The following is a 20,962-nucleotide window of genomic DNA, read 5'->3' as shown; positions in this document are numbered from 1 at the left end:
CGAAAAGGATATCGTCGCGAAGGTCGGCCGGCACGACAAGGAGGTGCTCTCGATCAACAGTGCTGGAGTTTTTCTTGAATAAAACGCCATTCCGAAGACAGAATGCAGACAGGTTCCTTCCAAACTGGCGGGGGACGTCAGCAGTGTGACCCTCCAGGTGGTCAATGACAGGTCGAAGGTCTGGGTCAGCTCGCTGTCGTGTCATTATGTCTGAGGCATTCACTAGTCCAAGAAACCCTCTGTCATCCGTGACGTTATCGACAAATCCGACGGGTGCCCGGGAGAGCGCGTCAGCATCTTCGTGCTTCTGACCAGATTTGTACACAATTTAGTAATCAAATTCTTGGAGGCGAAGGCTCCATCGTGCTAGGCGCCCCGATGGGTCACGGAGATTGGCCAGCCAGCACAAAGAATGGTGGTCAGTAACGACTTTAAACGCACGGCCATAGAGGTAAGGCCTAAATTTCATAGTTGCCCACACAACCGCGAGGCATTCCTTTTCTGTAGTGGAATAATTTGTTTCAGCGCGGGAGAGCGTGCGGCTGGCATACGCAATGACCCTTTCCACGCCAGCTTGGTGTTGAACGAGTACAGCGCCAAGGCCGATGTTGCTGGCGTCGGTGTGGACTTCGGTGGCAGCGTCTTCATCAAAGTGCGCAAGAACAGGGGTAGTTTGCAGTCGTCTGCGCAGCTCCGCAAAAGCCTCCTGTTGCTCGGCGGCCCACACGAAATGTGTATCATCCCGCGTGAGGCGGGTCAGGGGTGCGGCTATCTTGGAAAAGTCGGCGATGAAGCGGCGGTAGTACGCACACAAACCCAGGAAACGTTTTAAACTCCTCTTCGTGGCAGGAACGGGAAATTTGGCGACAGCGGTAGTTTTGTCGGGGTCTGGCCTAACGCCTGCGGCACTCACAAGATGACCGAGAAACTTCAACTCTTTGTAGCCAAAGTGGCACTTCTCGGGCTTGAGCGTCAAGTCAGCTGACCGGAGGGCATCTAATACTGCGCGAAGGCGTTCGAGGTGTTCTACAAAGGTTTCAGAGAACACGACAACGTCGTCGAGATAAACTAAACAGATTTGCCATTTGAGGCCGGCGAGAACGGTGTCCATCATGCGCTGAAAAGTAGCCGGCGCTGAACACAGGCCGAATGGCAGCACTTTAAACTCATACAGTCCATCTGGGGTGACAAAAGCTGTTTTTTCGCGGTCCCGCTCATCGACCTCAATCTGCCAGTACCCGCTCTTCAAGTCAATGGAGGAGAAGTACTGGGCGCGACGAAGTTTGTCAAGCGAATCGTCGATACGGGGCAGCGGGTAGACGTCTTTTTTAGTGATGTCGTTCAACTTTCGATAATCAACACAGAAGCGAAGGGTGCCATCCTTTTTTTTCACCAGCACGACAGGGGAAGACCACGGACTGTTGGAGGGTTGGATGACACCATCACGAAGCATCTCCTGAACCTGTGTCTGGATCGCTTCACGTTCCGTCGTTGAGATGCGGTACGGCTGCTGGCGTATAGGGCGGGCATCGTCGGGAGTTTCGGCGTTTGCCGGCGTTTGCCGAAATTCGGCGTTTGCCGAATTTTCGATGACGTCGCGAAACAAGCACTGTAGTTTAGAAGGAGAGAACGCAGGTCATGCTGCTGTGTTTCCGAGAGATCTGTACTAATATCCAGACGATCAAGGGATGGGCGCACATTTTCAACTTCTCCGAACGTAAAACATTCAGAAACATCCGCTAAGGCGTCGGCGAATGCGATTGTGGTAGCGCGGAAAAGATGGCGGGGTTCGTTTGTGAAGTTAGTCACCAGGAGCTCAGATCGGCCGTTACGCAGATGGATGAGACTCCGCGCCGAGGTGATGCCGTGGGTGAGCAAAAGGGACTGGTTGCCCTCAGCGACTGCCGTTCCGTCACGTAGTTCATCGCAGTTAACAGTCACAAAAACACTGGAACGTGGCGGAATATAAACGCTCTCGGCAGAAATTCGAAGAGGGGCACAGCTTTGGCGGTCTGCGGTGTCAGTATCATCAGCTTTCTCAGTCGAAAAGGTCACGGTACGCTTCCGGAGATCGATAATGGCCCCATACTCTCGGAGAAAATCGACACCAAGGATACAGTCACGGGAGCAGTCAGGTATCACAAGGCAGCTGACAACAAACGTGGAGTTGCGAATTTGGACTCTCGCCGTGCACTGACCGCTCGGAGTTACAACATGTCCGCCAGCGGTTCGAATCTGCGTGGCAGACCATGGCGTCATCACTTTTTTTAGAAGCACCGCTAGCTTCCCGCTTAAAATCGAAAAGTCAGCACCGGTGTCTACCAATGCGCTAACCTTATAGCCGTCGAGGAGCACGGGTATATCGAGCGAGAGTCTATCTTCACGTGTACGAATTGTCGTCGGGGCCGTCAAGTCGCGGTCGCTCACAGGTCGCGTTGTCGGGGGGTCTTCGTCGTGTCGATTTGAAGTGGCCTCGCCCCCTGAGGTCGCTGTCTTTAGTTTTCCCGGCTCGGACTAGGTGACCGTCGCTGCGCCATTCCGGAGGAGCTGGGCTGCGAGGATGATCGGCGTGGAGACGGAGATCGTGACGGTCGTCGAAAAGTTGGCGCCATGCGCTGCTGGGCTACGTATTCCTCAATATCCCGGGGTCGTTGGCCTAAAGGAGGGCTACGCATGTCGATGGGGAAACCCTTCAGTCCAAGTTGACGATATGGGCACTGTCGATACAGGTGACCAGGTTCTCCGCAGTGGAAGCACAGGCGCTGCCGATTTGGGGCACGCCACAGGTCTGCCTTTCGCTGGGGTTAGCAGATGGTACCGAAGGCCGAAGTACCTGCTGGAGTTCTTCGCGTACAATACTAGCGACAGAGGCGACCGTCGGCTGGGGAGCACCGAAAAGCTTCTGGAGCTCTTCACGCAAAATGGAGCGGATGATGTCGCGAAGAAGGTCCGGACTAGCCCCGAAGGACGAATGCGGCTCCGTGAGCGAAGCGGCGATTACCGGCCTGTCGTAGGTCGTAGACCGCTGCTGGAGCATCCTTTCCATCGTGATTGCTTCCGAAAGAAACTCGGCAACTGTGCTCGGCGGATTGCGCACGAGCCCAGCGAACAGTTGTTCCTTAACGCCGTGCATGAGATGGCGTACCTTTTTCTCTTCGGGCATGGCCGGGTCGGATCGTCGGAACAGCCTAGTCATGTCCTCCACGTACATGGTTATGGTCTCGTTCGGCATCTGTATGCGAGAGCGTAAAGCTCTTTCTGCTCGTTCTCGGCGATCCGGGCTGGTGTAGGTGTCCAGGATGCAGCGACAGAACTCGCGCCACGATGTTAGGGCGCCTTCGCGATTCTCGTACCAAGTACGAGCGCCATCTTCCAGGCTAAAGAAGACGTTCCTGAGCTTTGCGGTGTCGTCCCACTGATTAAATGCGGCGACCCGTTCAAACTGGGCGAGCCAGTCTTCGACGTCTTCCGTCTGACAGCCGTGGAAAGCCTTAGGCAGTCGCGGGTTCTGTAGAGTGTAATACGTTGGAGTTTGCATGACAGGTCGAGGGGCGGCTGCGGTGGTGAATTCCAACGGACCGTGCTCAGGTGGTAGGCCTAGGTTCCTCCGGCTAGCGCGGTGAACAGGAGTGTCGATTGGCACAGGACCTGAATCCTGGGTATGCGGAGGAGTTCGGGACATATACTGGGATCGATACCCAGCACCTCCACCAAAATATGTCACGGACAACAGGGCTAGACTCGACTAAAACGACGGGACGAAGCTGTACCAGCAGGCAAACGTTCGGCGCACAGCCCGAGAGTCAACTTCAGTGTCCTCTTCTTCCAGGCGCAGCTAGAACATGGGGACACCGGGTGGCAATATAAAACCCCGCTTTAACTAAGCCGTATCAACGTGCCTGCGCGGCATAGGGGTAACGTGAATTCAAATGCCATGGCAGGCTGATTGTAATGTCAACCCCCCACATAAAAATAGAGGTCCGAGTTTGCGAAACCGGTTGCTAGACAACGGGACGTTTTTTCAGGCACCGCCGCTCTTTTTTCAGGCACCGGCGAAATGCTCAAGGGTAGTGTAGTGTAGCTTTCGCTACAATGCGCTACAATTGTGGCATACGCAGCCCTCTACGCGGCATGCCAATTGTAAAAAGCATCTGCGACATATCCAACCACTCCACCATTGACACGAACTGTCGTGCGAGGCAGAAGAATTATAACAAAGGGGGGAAATCCAAGGGAAAACCGTTGAAGCCGCAATCCGCCGCCACACTCGCAGAGGCACCGCTGTGCGGAGCACTCATCCTAATGCGCACAAGAAGCATAGCTGCACAAGATTAGGCATACACCCGAGACTGAGCATAGGCCAAAACTGAACCAAATCCAAGTCGACCGGGCGGAAGAATCGAAAAGCTTTGCCAGCAGCACACCATGGACTACAGAAGATTATCAGCAGCCGTCCAATCGGTCCACTTAAAAGAATACCGTGGAACCGAAATGGAGAATGGGCACCCCTCCCACCGCTGAGAAAAGAGAACTTGGCGGCTGCCACGGCAACCCAGGTCCCTTTGGAACAGGCCCTTTAGACCGGGAGCCCGGAGCTGCCACATAAACAAACTAGCAAAAACCACATGAACCAAGACAGTGTGGATGCCATGGAAGCCATACACTAATCTTTGGACCATGACTTAACAGATCTTCTACCCTTTCAGGGACCTAGTAGCATCAAGACGGGCACCACCGAGTTATAGGGCTTTACCTTGAAGGCCACTGATTCCGAAACACACATCCAGGAGACCCAGGAGGCGCAGGCACTCAGAACGCCACGCCCGGGACAGGAGCCAGCCCTACTAAAATTATGAGTTGTACTTCCAAGCAGACTTCAGCATCTCCCCCATCCACCTTCTGACCATCCCATTACACTGCAACATGACCGAGGCACAGAGATACATATATAAAGAAAAACGTTCTGCTGTTTGACACGCTAAACTCTTAACGAAAGAGAACAAACTAGACATGGACAAGACGAAGCGCGAACTGAGAACTGATACAACAGTTTTCCACATTTATACAAAGAATGACACGTGCCACGAGGTTTGTTCCATTTCGTAAGAGTTTAGCGCGTTTAACAGCAACATGCAGAACCAATTAGGTTCAGTTCTCGCTCTCTTGGAAAAACTTTATTCACACGACTGAATTCGTTGCACACAGGCGCCCGGGTCCCCACGTGGTCCCACTGCACTGAAGTGTTTGTCCCTAAGGTTGATAACACTGGCAGCCCAGGCTGTGGCGATGGTCGGCACGGCCAGGTTCTCTGAACGCAGCGGGGCCTCCCGGTACTCCCAGGTCTTGAAGTACTCTAGGCTCCATGGTAGAGAGTCCGCCGGGCAGAGGAAGAGAATGTAAAGGGAAGAAGCAAACGTTTCCGGGCACAGGGTATAGGCAGGAGTTGAAAGGAGGGATGGTAACGGGATAGGATAATAGTTGATGGAAAAGTGCGTGTCTGCAGCCTGTGCCACAATGTTGCGTGTTTGTTATTCGGGAAAGGGGGTAGAGAGGGCACGAGGCTTTACGCAAGCGTCAGCTCGCTGAATGAGTGCATGCGCTCCATCGTGAACCCCGGATCAGAAGCCACCTGAGTCCGGTATAAAGAACCTCGGGCTAAATGGCTGGCGGCCTAGTTTCCAAGATTCCTAGAGTGCGCAGGCACCCATATCAGACCACATGGCGGGCTTCGGGTCCCTCTGGTTAGCCCAGAGTTCCAAAAGCAGGGAAATGGACCCGGCATCGTGCAAAATTTAAAATCGCAGTTGTCGAATCTATTAAAATGTACTGGGCTTCCTCGCGGCTTATGGCTAGTACACGGCGGCTTCTTCTGCAGCTTCTGGGGAGGTGTATGGGGGTAAAGGAAGTTTGTTGAGGTGGAACGAGGAGGAATCCGCGCGCTTCATCACACGTGCATGCAGCGTCCACCCGACGTCCGGCTCAGCGTCGTAATATTGTCACGTGGTGGTAAAGGCGAAAGCCTTTAAGCGCTCATACTCGCAGTGACCGTCCGTCCTCTACACTCAAAGGCTGGAAGAAGAAGTGGGAGGCGGTAGCTGGGAGCTGACATGACCGAGCACTAACTGGACGTAGGGCTTCCTGACATTACGTTTGACAGGAGCTGCCAACTCGGATGTCCCCTATTATCGATATTACAATGAGCCTGCCAAAATCCTTGCATTCACGTTACCTATCCCTTATCACGTTACCTATTGCATTCGCGTTACGTGACCTATCGCTAGTTCACGCAGGCATACGGCTCGGTTAAAGCGGGACTTTATATGTTGGCTCGTAGCTTACGATATCGCGTCATCGCGAAGGTGGGAGGGAAAACAGAGAGAAAGAGGTGCCGTAGTGGAGGTCTTCGGACCATCGCGCGATAGAGACCATCGCAGTTTAGTGATCCAAAGTTCCCCCTAGCATTCTTTTGATCTTTTCACGAGATCTGCGGTGCTGGTCATGGTAAGATAGATGCATATTTTTTTAGAGTGGCTTGAGAAGAATTTCTCGGTGATTGTGTCGAAGGATGGAGAGAAGGGTTGGTTCGCTAGCCGATATTCAGATTCCAAGGAGGTCAAGAATATACCGTTCACTGCAGGTTTGTACGAGTTTGATAGGCCTGTCGGAGGGCCTCCAGGAGCTCCCCAGTCGCGTTGTGGAGGCCCAGGACTAATAATCTCTCTGTGCATGTGTCGAATAGAAGGCGAAATGCGACCTTGTGTGTGTTGCGGATCAAGGCTTCAAAGCGCTTATGTTGTGTTGGGTGGTATGAGGTATGGGGTAGTGTGAAGCATATGGCTGTGAACGAAGGCCTGGATGAGGCGGCAAAGGTCGCGCACCTTTGCCGCGACCTTTGCGACCTTTGCGAATGATGAGCGATACTGCGCCTGCAACCTGCCCGAATTTTTTAGATAGGAGTGTTTTTATCGTAGTTCTGGATGAGTAGACCCAATACGTGGAGGGGTTTAACCTCCGGTACTGGGCCCCAATTCAGTTCAGTAGTAACGGGTGAGCGGTGGTTTTTGGAGCGGATGAGGAGCAATTCGGACTTCTCTGGGGAGCAGGACAGTGCGATTCTCCGTGCGTAATTGTGGGTGAATGTGGCCGTTTTCTGTAAGGTTTATTCTATGCTGCCGTCACTGCCGTGGTTGGTACACAGAATGAGGTCGGTGTAGATTGTGCGCTTGAGATGGGGGATATCTGACAGTTTTCGGGCGAGGATGATTACGGTGATGTTCAACGGGAGTACGAAAGGACGGGCCCATGCGGGGTTCCGACACACTGAAGCGTATAGGAAGAGGAATAGAGAAGACCGAAGGGTATCTCAGCCATGCGGTCATTAAGCAATGTTCGAATGTGGGGGTATGTGCGCGCACCCGCATTCAATGTAGATAGGGCAGTCATGATCGACTGGTGTTCGATGCGATTAAAATATTTAGATATCCAAAGCTATGATTGTCTTGGTGTGACCAGGAAGAAGTGGGTCGAAAATTTCGTGGACAAGTCGCAGCATGGAGTCCTGTGCGGATATATGGGGTGGAATCTCATCACACTGTGGGGATATTGGGCGGGAGGACATACCGTTGCGCCACCTCTCGGAAGTGCCCGCGTGACGAACTAAGTGGTATAACGCGCGTTGTGCTGGTGCTGAGGGTGCTTTCCTAGGCAGTTTAGTTTCATTTCATTTATTTAATTACCCTAGCTGCCCGTTAGCATTATGCTCATTTATTCATTCAATATACACATCCACTTATTTGCCGAGAAAGCACTTCACCGAATCAAAGGTATCGAAGTAGGCGCGTTTAAGCAGCTGGAAACGAAGGGTCACTCCGCCGCCGCCGTTTCGCTGCCTTTGGCGGCGGTCTCTCAACAGCGTCCGCTAGACCTGCTTCTGTCCACAACTGCTGAACAATTATCGCGAACCTCGGCAGGAGCCCCATTCATAACAGGGGGAAGGTCTAAGACAGAATAAGCGATCGAGTATGCCAAGGCTCCTGTTTTCTCGCGGAAAGCATTCGTGATCAAGCGAGGCAAGTGGTCCCTGAACCACCTGTGCCTATTGCGCCGTCACGGCCACCTAGCGCGCCGACGTACCCGTCGGTGCTTCCGACGCATAGCGGATACAACTCTCCCAGCGTGAACGCCTCTACGTTTTGTCCAAGCTTTCGTCGTCCTCTTTTTCTAGTCGATGAACGATTTCGGAAGAGCGACGTCTGGCATGCTCCTTACCGCTGGCCTTTCTGATACCACTGAGGTGAGGCTGTCCACATATTCCGGATCTGCTCGTACCGCCGTACCCATCTTCGTGACTTTAATCCGCGTGCTCCGTGTCCTCGGAGTGGTGAGCGGTCGTGTGAAATCGAGGAGTACCTGTCGACGCGTGTCGGTTTCACTGACGTCCCACACCATGAGTATCGCGTGGATACGCCTGTTCGCTATCTTTCACCGGATCCACGTCCCTCTGCAAGCCCTTCTGGGCACTCAACGAGCTCCCGTTCGAGAAACTACGGCCTGCGACCTGCGGAAGTGAGGCCGCGGACGAGTGAAGTGTTAAACATCCTCCATCTGGCTTCCGACCGGACGACGCCTGTCAGACAGGGTCACGTAGTAATGAACATCAAAACGCAGTTTTACCTGTCGCTGTCGATGATTTTACCTTTATCGCCTTTGTTCATACCGGAGCGGACTATTCTGTTACGAGTAACATCCTAGCCCCAAAACGGATTATTTAGCCGAATGGACTGGACCTCAAATTCGTCCAACTGGGGACACTTGATTACTCCCGCTGGCAGATGCATCGCGGGAGATCAATACTTGGATTCGTCTATTTTTGTGACGTTGTTGTCCTTCTCCATAGTCCCTAGACAATTCTCGGCTTGGATTTCTTGCGAGCTAACGCTGCGGTTATCAATTTACAAGAACCACGTTTGGCGATTTCGTTGAGACAATCCATTGCGAGAGCTGACGCCAACGAGTCATCGATGTCCGCCTTGCGTATTCTTGAAGCCGGCGTGAGAGTTCCGCGCGGTATATCATCATGGTTCCAGTGCAAAGCGACTCATATAGGCGGCTGCCACGTTATGGTAGAGGAACCTGAGTTTGCTTGCTTTTTTGTAAAAAGGAGTCTGCGCTGCAAAGAGGGCTTATTCGATTACAGGATCGTTGTGCGGCAATCTATAATAATAATAATAATAATAATAATAATAATAATAATAATAATAATAATAATAATAATAATAATAATAATAATAATAATAATAATAATAATAATAATAATAATAATAACTGATTCACAGGAAAGGAGAGGCGCAGTATCTGTCACACTTGTTTCTGTGGACACCTGAACCGTGCCGTAAGGGAAGGGGAAAAGGTGGGATTGAAAGTGGATAGAGAGAAAGGGGCGCCGTAGTGGAGGGCTCCGGAATAATTTCGACCACCTGGGGATCTTTAACGTGCGCTGACATCGCACAGCAGATGGACGCCTCTTCGTTTCGCCTCCATCGAAACGCAGCCGCCGCGGTCGGGTTCGAACCCAGGTACTCCGGCACAGTAGTCGTGCGTCTTACCACTGCACCACCCCGGCGGGGCCGATCCTGATTGCAAATTTTGGGACCGAGTTTCAGCACACTGCAAAGGGGGCGCTCATCGTTTGCCACGTCACTCAATGGTTAATGACTTAGTAAGGTGACCTCAGTAGCCAAATACCGTATTATATAGTCGATGCAGAGACCAAGCCTATTTCCCATCATTCATAACGGCTGTCGCCAACATAGCGAGAAACTATTCAGATCCAAGTGCAAGGAATATGATTAACGACGACGTATTCAGCCGTCTACGAGCTCCCTGGGGCCCTATCTAGACTATTCGACAATTTGTTTAAATTGAGATGTACGTTTGACATGTGCAATAGGACGGTGCCAGGTTACGTATGCTCACAATCGGGCTACGCATTCTGAAGAAAAATAGAGGAAAATGATAAAAAAAAAAAGCGCTGCATTCTGATACTATATGTTGGTGCCAAATATGAAAAACGATGCTCCAGGAACCGAGCTGCTACATTGCATTCCGCGATGCGGACGCCTCAAGATGCAGTGAGGGCAAGCGAAATATGCTGAGGTTTTGCGGTCTCAGTCCATTATGACATACTTGCGGTCGGACATTCGGCAGCAGCTGTGCACGGAGAGGCTGAGCGAGTTTACGAGATACGAGGAGCGTTATAGCTGAAGAACAAGAACGGCAACAGAATATTCGGAGTGACATGGCAGAGAATGGGAACGGAAAGTGGCATTGCTCCTCATAAGTACCGATGACTTCTCATATTGACTTATTAGGGGCATTTGAATGCAAGAGCTGAAATGTTAAAGGACATGGTCGTAAACATGTAAGAATCGACAGATTTGCGAAGTAGCTTCAGCACTGGGGAAGAGGCATCCGGGCAGCTGGCATGGTCCATGTCTCAGAGTATCAATTAGTGTTAGTTAACAGCTGTTCTGCCCACCTTTTCTGAACAGCCGCGTTATGACCAGCTACCGTCAGGTCAGCAAGTGTGCTTAAATTTCTCACGTCTTGTGTCGGCTTGAGTTGTGTAGAGCGCAGAAAGCAGTGCAGAGAGAGAGAGAGTGCTGCGTGCGTACTGTGCGGGTGTGGAAGACACACACGCACGCACGCACGCACGCACGCACGCACGCACGCACGCACGCGCGCGCGCGCGCACACACACACACACACACACACACACACACACACACACACACACACACACACACACACACACACACACACACACACACACACACACACACACACACACACACACACACACACACACACACACACACACACACACACACACACACACACACACACACACACACACACACACACACACACACACACACACACACACACACACACACACACACACACACACACACACACACACACACACACACACGCACACACGCACGCGCGCGCACATACACACAACCGACTAAGTGGAAGGCACCCACTAGCTGTGCCTTATACTTGCTTGGTTAAATTTTCATGCGCTTTTTTCATATGCTATTTTGAAGTCTGAAAACAATGAACGTTTTTTCACAAGCACGCACATATTTCAAGGTGGAGGTGAAGCCACCGTTTTTTTGCTGCGCTTTACTTGCTCGCTTTAATTTCTTCGGCAGTCCCGTTTCATATGGGGCGGTGAACAAGCTTCTCTCGGCCGTTCTTCTGTAGCCGGAAAAGGAGCTGGTTCTACGCACGAAAACTACATTACCTTCATGAGGGTTCAGTAAAAATCGAACTTCGTCGTCAAACTAACGCCTGAAAGGCTTCCTTCTTTGTAGCGGCCGCACCAATTAAGCTCTTTGGACTATATGCACTTCTCGGATGATGCTCGTCAGCGGAAGCTCTATGAAAGTTTTGTGACCAATAAGGCTTTCAATAACTCTGGCTTCGCGAATCGCGGAGGCCATGCGATAGCACGCTTCCTTTGACAGTGGACCGTACACTTTATTTACCACTTCTGGATGAGAGGCGATGGATGCATGAAGGCAGTGCAGATCACCTGGGCAATCTTGTTTTTTGAACTGACAAACGGATAATATGGGGATAGTAACAAGAGCATTTATGACAGCCTATATTATTACTCGAAGCAGGTTTAAAAGAATGGGAAATTTATAGTTAGTGGTCTGCTTTGTCAGGTAAATCCGAAATACTCCTACACACAAGTGCTAGGTTTCACTAATGCTTAATTTCATTTAATGTATTAGTACGTACCCTCAAGGTCGCTGATAATATAGAGAGGATTGAATGAATACAAAACACAAAAATAAAAATAAGCCACACAGCAAAAAATAAAAAAAAAACTACAGTTTCTCATGATAAAACGTGGTGATCTTCAATGGCACGTAGGAGTTTGGGAAGGCGTTTTCTGTTCTGTGATGTGCGTGGAATAAACTGTGAGGAAAGGGATCAGAAGAGATAAATCCAGTTTTGCCAATGAGGTCAAAGTGAGCAGAGTGATAGACGAATTAGTGATTGGTTCGCTGCGCAAGTGGGAGTTACGAAAGAATACTTCGTGAAATAGTCAGAGACGAGACAAATTACTGGGAAAACCAAGTGACAGTAGACATAAGGTTTGTTTCATGGTGGAAATGCTGGCGGTCCGATTGTAGAATGAATCGAGTGGAATTATACTGAACAAGTTCGAATGAGTTTTTAGCTTGGCAAAGCTCAGGTCTCATACCGAGGATGCATATTTAAGTTTAGTGCTGACGATAGTTTTGTAAAGAAGTAATTTTCGTGATACACCGACGGGAAAAAATTATGTCGTAGGTATTCGAGCATTCGATTAGCGTTGTTTATAATGTGGTATAGTATGACGGGTTCATGCAAGGTTTGACGTGATAAGTACTCCTAGGTAGCAGTAATATGTTACTGACTTGAAAATGGTGTTCAGTTAGTAGACTGCTGGACGTGACTCAGCTGAGGGTGCACGTGATATTTCGCATTTATTACTTCATACGCCTGCCGTTGAACGAATAAAGAATAGCGTTAAGATTCGTCTGTAATGGGTTATATATGTTAATGCTATGGATGCCAACGTTGTTGTTGACTCAATTTTTTATATTTTGCAAAGGCGTTTGGCACCACTTCTTATGAATGGCTCTTGTTTAAACTAAGCACAGCAAATATTAACTATACCCTGACTTTGGCACACTTTAATCGTTTCGAAGTAACTGGAATATGATACTTAAGTGATGCTTTCGTTTATGATTTCGTATGTTTTCTTTTATGCAGGGTTTATTATGCTTGACGTACTCTCCAAGATGAGTTATTGCCTCCTCCATCTCAATATGTTCACGCATTGATTCCAACTGCAAATTAGGGATCACGCACTGCCCAACTTTTGTATTAATTCGTTTATTCCACACACTGACAATGCCTGAAAGCACCTCACCGCCTTCACCACTACCTTCACCGACGCAGAAGCAAAATTCCGCCGATTTTTTATGCCCTTCCTCTCTATAATGCCTCTGGGCAGTGAGAGTACTCTAAATGAATGAATGAATGAATGAATGAATGAATGAATGAATGAATGAATGAATGAATGAATGAATGAATGAATGCACCTTCCGCCGGTCAAGCTTTTCAGAATCGAAATTCGTGCATCAGAATACCAGCGCTTTCTCGAGCACTTTTGATATGCTTTCTGTCACCAGCATCTCATTGCGCGATACTCGACGACAAAGGACAAATGAACAGGGCCAGAAATATGGCGTCTGGCGTGCGAGTATACCGCCTTGCGCCATGTCGGTCCCGCTTGCGGCTTCTGACTGTCCAGTGCTGTGCTCCTGCAAGGGATTTTTTTTTATGTTTATTGCCTCGGGGCATAAAAGGAATGTTAGGAAGGATGAAGGGTATCGTGAAATAAATGAAAAAAGGTTGGCTGATGTAATGAAGTCTAGAAGTGAACGATGATGCGGTCCCTGCGTCCAAACGGAATATGACGACGGATTATGCATGGGGAGAGAGGCCAGCTGCCATCAGTAGCCGGATCCTCGTCGGTTTCAGCGCTGGACATTCCGACAGCAGGTGGTGAATACCAGGTAAGGAGGGTAGTATTATCCAATTTTAGAAGGTTTGGCGATGATGAGGTTGAGGTGAAAAGGCGGGTCCCAGAATCCGCATGGCTTTGAGAACTTGGAAGGTGACGCGTAATTCACTCAATACGAATTGGCTGCAGAATGCGTGCCGCTCAGACAGTGTATATTTTAGCAGATTTCTGTGCTGCTACTGACGAGTCTAAGTAGTTTGTCACCTGGAGGGCACCAGTGCGTATGGCAATACGGGCCATGGGAAGCATGGGAATGGCGGTCACGGAGCGAAGCGCCTCTTGCACAGCAAGCAGCTCCGCACAAAAAAGATGATGGAGGTTCCGGTAATTGAAACGTTGATGTCTTGTTCAGTGCAGGCTTGCAAGGACAGTGAACTGCAGTTGTCAATTCGCAGGCCTGGATGCTTGCATCAACGTAAATTACGATGGAACCTTGTGGCAAGCGGGCGCCTTGTTCCATAATTCGGTTGCGAAGTGACGACGCTGGTTCCTGCGTTCTTGGTTGCCGTAAATCCTTTCGCTTGTTATCACAGGTGTACCAAACTCCAAGGAGGAAGAACTGGCAGTGGCGGTGGTAGAAGTGAATGTGATGAAGCATAAGCCCTCAGAGCGCACGTTGCGTAAGAGAAGGTGGCCTTAAGCTTGCGAGCATAACGTCGTTGCTGCACCAGTTCACCTATTGCATTTAGCTGTGCGTTTTCTTGGAGCGCCACGATTTTTGTGATACGAGGAAGGCATGCGATGACCCTCATTGCCTCTCAATTTATAGCTTCAAGCGATCCCATTGTGCCCTTGTCAAATGTTGAAATTGGGCTTGATAAACAAAGCGCGGTTGCACAACTGCCTGCGAAAACTGTCGTGCAACGTTTGTGTGGGCGCCGCCAGTTTTTAGCAATGCGTCTGATCAGACCCTGAGTTGGTATCGCCTTTTTCTTTAGCGCGAGACAGCCATGCAGTTCCAGTTCCTGACTCGTGAATTGTTAAAGGCAATATTTTTACTGTTGTACTTTCCTGAAGTGAGGTTCCGGACAGATGCAGACGAATAGGTGTTGCAGCTAGTTTACGGCGCCCCTGGCGGTTTGTGACTGACATGAAGGTAGTTCTACTGGCGGAATGTTCAAGCCCAATTGAAGAAGCATATGTAGACGTAATATATCTAAAGCTGATTGAAGGCAGCTGATTGAATCAGTAGGTCGTTGTGTGTGCTCCACACCGTGATTTCATCAGCGTATATTAAGAATTTAACATAATAACATCATGTAACCGCCATGCAAGGGACATAAATGAGATATTAAATAATGGTGACAACACTGAACCCAGAGGTATGCCGGCGAAGAGGGATGAATGATCCGATGGCATTGCCACTGAGGCGTATTGCAAATTGTCTGCCTTCAAGTAAAGATTTTACAACGTTGCGTACTCTAAGTGGTAAATGGAGCATGTCAATTGAGTCCATAATGAAAGCATGACTAATATTATAAGTCTTTTCTAAGTCCATGATGAGGACGGTGTGTACATTGTGGCTGCTGGTGGATGATGATACTCAGGATGCCAAGACACTAAACACGTCTTCGGTACCTATACATGGTGGAACGCCAATTTGTGCCAGGTGGTAGAAACCGTGATGTTCAAGCCACCACGAGATTCGTATGGCGATCATTTTGTCAGCAAGCTTGCAGACTATTGGCGTTAAGGTCGAACGTTGCCAAGTTCTGTTGGCGTCTTCCCCGGCCTTGGAATAGGGATCACAATCGCCAATTCCCAGCTCTCTGGTACATCTCCGTCTAGCCATACCTTGTCTATGGTGTCAAGGTGTTGAGGAAGTGCATAACAACTGAGCTTCTTGTAAAGCTCGTATGGAGTCCGGACCGGGCACTGTCTTGCGGTTGGCATCATCTATAGCTGCAAGCAATTCAGGCATGGAGAATGGGCCTCGCGATTCCCTCGGTGTCGGCAGCAGATGGCAGCTTGTCGACATGGGCTGGCACGCCCACCAGGTAAGTGTTGTACCTCGTGCAGGCAACCCATCGTACTTGGGGAAAAACTTGTGCGCTGCTTGTCTTGCGAAATCATCCGGAGACAAGTTTCCTGCAAAGCGTGCTGGGGCTGCTATCTCCAATAGCTATCTGCCCACCTGCTGGCTTCATAGATCAGAAGACGAAAGGAAAATAATAATAATAATAAGTTTATTCGGACATGAAACATGTACACAGAACATGCCCACGGGAAGAGGCAAGAGGAAGAAGCTGATGGGCTTCTTCCTGACGAGGCCTCACCCCGGGTCACACATCAATGGCAGAAGGATGGACAAGGTCAAGGTAAGTTTCACCACGAAAAACAAAACAAAACATAACCAATGAAAAAAAAAGAAAAAAAAACATCTCATAGATTATATTTGGCATTTTAAGAAATTATGTAAGAACCATGGCATCGTAAACAAGGTAAGTACATCAGTAACGCTACAATTCGCGACACAAAATGTAAACAAAACAACATACGACAAGCAATGCAAGTCACATAGATTTGGTGCATTCCTAAGAAGTGGAAAAAAGCAACTTCATTTTCTTTTTAAATTGAAAAATAGTTTTACTGTTTATAGCATCATCAATTATTGAAGGATAGGCATTGCATACTATACTAATTTGGGTATCTGTATGTTGGGTGCCGTAGTTAGTCCGGGCGCGAGTGGAAACAAGATAGGTAACACGCAGACTGTAGCCGGTATTTCTGTTCAGATATGTATTTCTAAATGATGTGATGTCTTGCTTAATCTTATGAAAGATATGTACAGCAACAGAATACTTATGGCACACAGGGAATGGAAGAATATTTAGGGCGTGAAATGAGTGGTCGCCGTTTTAAGGGCTTGTGGAACAAGCGCGCAAAGCTCTTTTTTGCAAAGAAAATAGTCTGTCTGTACAAGTTTTGTTGCAAGTCCCCCAGATTAGATTACAGTACACCAGTTGAAAAGGAATTAGGGCAAAATACAACTGTTTTTTTTTATCTGCAAGGGCAACAGATGTCTGATACGATTGATCACACCAATTGATCGAGCTACCTGCAGGCGAACATAATTTACATGGTCACCCCAGCCTAGGTCACTACGGAAAAATACGCCCAGGAATTTACACGAGGTTACAGATTCAATCAGGGTATCGGTAAACCGGAGTTGAATGGGATAATCTATAGGCTTATTTTTAGGTCGGAATAATATGAATTTAGTTTTCTTAACATTCAATTTCAATTTATTCACAGCAAGCCAAAATATCAGTTCATGTAGCCAGGAGTTGGTGCGACGCTCTAGTTCGCGAAGATCACAACCAGAAAAAAAAAAAAAAAAAATGTTCGCGTCATCTGCGTATAAAACAATGTTAGAATAAGTTGAAATATTTACTTTGTCATTGATATATAATATAAAAAGAAGGGGCCCCAGTATGGATCCCTGCGGAACACCGAAGTTTATTATTTCTGATTCAGATACGGCATTGTTTAGTCGTGTGTACTGAGTGCGATTGGACGAGTAGCTTTGCAGTAACCTGTGAGGCGTTCCACGAATACCATATCTCTGCAATTTATGAAGTAGAATGTCGTGCTTGACCGAATCAAAGGCTTTGGAAAAGTCAAGAAATACACCGACAGTGAAAAGCTTATGTTCAATATTATTAATCAAACTATTTTTGATTTCGAGCAGTGCTGCCTGCGTGGATTTTCCAGGCTGAAATCCATACTGCTCCTTACAAATTATATTATTAAAATTCAGGAATTTGTATACCCTCGTAAAGATAACTCGCTCTGCAACTTTCGAAAACAAAGGTAGTACGGAAATAGGACGATAGTTACTAGGGTCATTTTTATTGCCTCCTTTGAAAATTACTGTAACACGGGCGGATTTCATTTTTTTCTGGGAATTCACCTGTAAGAAGCATTAGATTACAGATATGTACGAGAGGAAAGGTAATAAATGTAGCAGCAGCTTTTACGGCTAGTGCAGTAATGCTGTCGGGGCCAGGAGAGCATGTATTGCGCATTGAGTTTATAATTGAGAGAATTTCATCTTCTGATGTCGGAGATAAGAATATTGAACTCTGACATGCCGGAAACAAAAAGGAATCGACAGATGTTACAGCTGAGGGAAGAGTATATGAAGTGGGATTTCCTGCATTTAAAAAATAGTCGTTAAGTTTATTAGCGAGTGAGGCACCGCTATAAAGAACTCCATCGATTTGCATTTCCGAAGGAAGAACATGTCGCTTTCTTCCAATAAGTTTATTGATGCCTTCCCAAAGGGATCTAGCATTATGCATGGATGAAAACTTTCGGCGATAAAAAAGCGATTTTGCCTTTTTTTTAGGTCCTGATTTAATTTGTTCCGAAACGTCTTAAACTCTAACAAATGTTCTGGATTACGTGTTCCAAGAAATCGTGCAAACAACTTATTTTTTTGTTTAATACGTTTTAGAACGTTTTTTTTTGTTAATAGAAAAGGCGTCGGTATTTCGAACTGCCGTGCTTTGGCTTGTAAATGATGCTGCGCCGTAGAACGAACGTAGTGAAAGGAAATATCAGTACATCATTATACAGGCCAGATACTCTGGTATTATGCTAACCATGAACTCAGAACGCCGAATGGCTAAGGCGGAATGAGCTCGATTATTCGCGCCTTTTCACTTGCTCCCATTATGCATGACAATATTCACATTGTTATAAGCTCCTTGAACCTATAAAATGTGCGTTGTACCTGCCTGAACTTCTTTCTTTCTCGGCACTCTTTCTCCCTCTCAATTGACTGCGCCGCCCAAGTGAGGCAATTACAACGCTTTTTATTGTGAAAGCAATACTACTCCCATTTTCAGCCCTCCGCGTAGCCACTGTCGGTAGGCACGGCGCGCCGCGGTTGATATGATGACGTCACTGTGACGTCATACCAGCTGCGGGAGATGGACTACCAAGTCGAGTCGTCGGGTGGCGGCGGTTGGTACGTACGGCGCGCTGCAGCTGGAGCCGCGCTGCTACCGAGTGAAGGCGCTGCTGTTATCTCTTTTCTCACAGTTGAGAGGAGGAGGAGGAAAACGATGGGTATATAAATGCTCGCGCTTGCTCAGCTGAGGCACTCGCTATACATCCTGATAAACAGAAAGGAAAGTCACGCCATCTCGATGAAGCCAGGAAATGACAGCAGGCTGCAGAGACAGACGAAGAACGGGAACAGCTTCTCGCTCGACGGCGCGCTCAAGATGCAGCTAGACGAGCGCGTCGCGCTTCACTTGAATCGTCCTCAACCGGTGACGACTCCAAATTGAATGTAATGGATGCTTTTCAGTACCTAAATTACATTACAGTAATTGCAATAATGTCATTAGATTACATGTGTGTCCTGTGTTAATCGTACGGTCAACATGGCACACCACAATTGGCTACACTACGAGCTGAACTATAGCGTAGCCATGCTATTATTGCTTTCCCAACCTACCGGGCTTAACTAAAGCTAAAGCCCAGCTAATTTTTCTTCCCCAGTCCCCCGATACCCAGTGCAACCTACCGTTTTGCACCACAGCCTTACAATATGAATCCTACGTTGCGAAGGAAGTTGTTCAGCCAGTAACGTCCCTGCGTATTCATTTTTTTTTTTAATACTGGTACGCCAATGCACGTCGCGAACTCTAGCTCTTCTTGTATACAGTGTGAACGTCGAAATAACGTTCTCAATGTTTCGGGCACTGAACAGAAACCAAAGTGCTGCAGTCGCATATTCAGATATTTGATCGCACGCTTGTATGTATCGCAAAATGCGAAAATTGCTATGTTCATTAAAAAACTTACTTCACATCTTACACTTTGTGCTTCAAAAGTCCTTTATTTGAGGCTTCGAACCGAAAAACTGCAACCCAAATAAATCCAAACCATGTGCACAGCCTTTGTCAAAAGTGTCGAGCCCAGGGAGTGTGTTTCTGAGCCGCGTACTGCCGCTGATTTAGGATTAGTGGAGGTCATTCCCACTGTAGAGGGTAGGACAAAATATCTTCTTACCATCAAATGATTGGGAACACTGGAAGTGTATTACAAGCCGCACGAAGTCGCTCAGAAGCAGACCTCCTGGGCTCTACACTTTTCACAAAAATTGTACAACGAAATAAAAATTCCGATAATCTACTGAGATAACAAATAATAAACAAACAGGATTTCTTAGAAACATACCTAATATCGACTCTGGAATGAGTGTTTACGAGCAAGGCAGCATTCATGCTAGCGCTGTCGGGACACAGGTGCGAAATGACACATTGGGAACCTAACCATGTCCAGTCTTTCAGAGAAGGAAGTCGGAGGATGAGGAAAGGGAGGGATTAGAGGATGACAGAAGAAGAAAAAAAAAAGAAAACGGGGATAATGACACCATGAAAAATGATCTTAAAGATCAATTTTAAGGTACCATTTCACTTCCCGCTTGTCCTGTCCAAGTGATGTTCCTTGGGACTGCATTAATGGCAAATCCGTGTCTGATTCTTGCCGAATATTTAAGCCAGTGCTTCGTCTGTCTACTTATTGCTAAATTCGTCCTGCCTAAAAATACGACAAACAATTATCCTCACCATTTATAAAGAAAATTTATCTTCCCTTCCAGTGTGTCATAACTCCCAAGCGAACCAGAATTTTCTCGCCCCTCTGCTACTGTTGGCATGGAGACACTGATGTTCGATATTTATTTAGTGAGCGTGCGCGGTTCAGCCTGAGGGCTGGCCTGCCTCAGAGTGCCTGAATTAATGACAAATGTGGCTGAACCGACCAGGGCAAGGTGGCGCTTGGATTCCTAGTGCAAAGCAAACCACATAATCAACGACGAACTTTTGGGTTCGAGAAATGAAAGTGTATGCCAAATTTAGATGCGAGAAATGATAGTGTGCTTTGGGCGAGTGCCTCGTCAGCTAACAAGTCATGCGTTTAAGAATTTGTCTCGTTATGAAGTAGATGACTATGTCTCAGTAATCCGTCCTATTGCTAACGAAGACGAATCAAGAGTGAATAGTTACGAATCAGCTAGCCACTGAACGGCAGTGCAGGAAGCATAGGCATGCAGCTCGCTGTGTACCAAGACGCTTGAGATGCAGCCATCAGCTGCAATTTGACGGGCAGCATATTTTGGGACTGTGGTGACTTAGTGGTGCGGCAAAGGACAAGTCAGCGTGCTATACGTAGCGAGATTTCAAGAGTCGCGGGCTCGTCTACGTAAACGTCGCCCGAAAAAGGTACGGCGTTCAATGTGAAAGCCCTTGGTTCCTGAAAATTGAGATACCGACTTCACACTCGAGGAGG

Source organism: Amblyomma maculatum, chromosome 1 (assembly GCF_055883805.1).
Source record: "Amblyomma maculatum isolate TAMU_Amacu chromosome 1, ASM5588380v1, whole genome shotgun sequence".
In the NCBI taxonomy this organism is placed as follows: Eukaryota; Metazoa; Arthropoda; class Arachnida; order Ixodida; family Ixodidae; genus Amblyomma; species Amblyomma maculatum.
This window is presented reverse-complemented; position numbering follows the sequence as displayed.